The sequence below is a fragment of the Galeopterus variegatus genome, unplaced genomic scaffold (assembly GCF_000696425.1).
Source record: "Galeopterus variegatus unplaced genomic scaffold, G_variegatus-3.0.2 Scaffold12765, whole genome shotgun sequence".
In the NCBI taxonomy this organism is placed as follows: domain Eukaryota; kingdom Metazoa; phylum Chordata; class Mammalia; order Dermoptera; family Cynocephalidae; genus Galeopterus; species Galeopterus variegatus.
In genome coordinates, this window is record NW_007738876.1 from 17441 (window position 1) to 17954 (window position 514).

Below are 514 nucleotides of genomic sequence, written 5' to 3' on the forward strand. Positions count from 1 at the left end.
TTTTTTTTTTTTTTTTTTTTTGTCTTTTTTCGTGACCAGCAACAGATCACAACCCTCAGTGTCGCGCCTGTACTGGACTGGGACCGGCAACGGGATCGCAACCCTCGGTGTTACCCCCGCACCTCGCTCAGCCAGTGAGCGGCCGGTCTGTATGTGGGATCCGAACCCTCGGCGGGAGCGCCGCCACACTCCCAAGCGGCGCACTGTAGCAGTGCGCCACCGGGCCGGCCCATGCACCTTTTGATTCCAGACATGAAGAAACATTAAATATATCTTGGCTGTTTGTTCGCTCCGGAAAGCTGAAAAGTTTTCTCGACGAATCTTACAAGTGCTATAACACGGCCATTTATTGGTGAAATGTGTTGACACACAACCTGGATAAACAACCTGTTGTTTTTCAGTTTATTACCAAAGAAATGAAAACAAAAACCTCTTCGGCATCACGTGCTGTGTCATCAGCTTGTCAGGTTGTCGTCCTCTCTGAGAGCAGAACCTTGTCACTTTTGTACTGCAT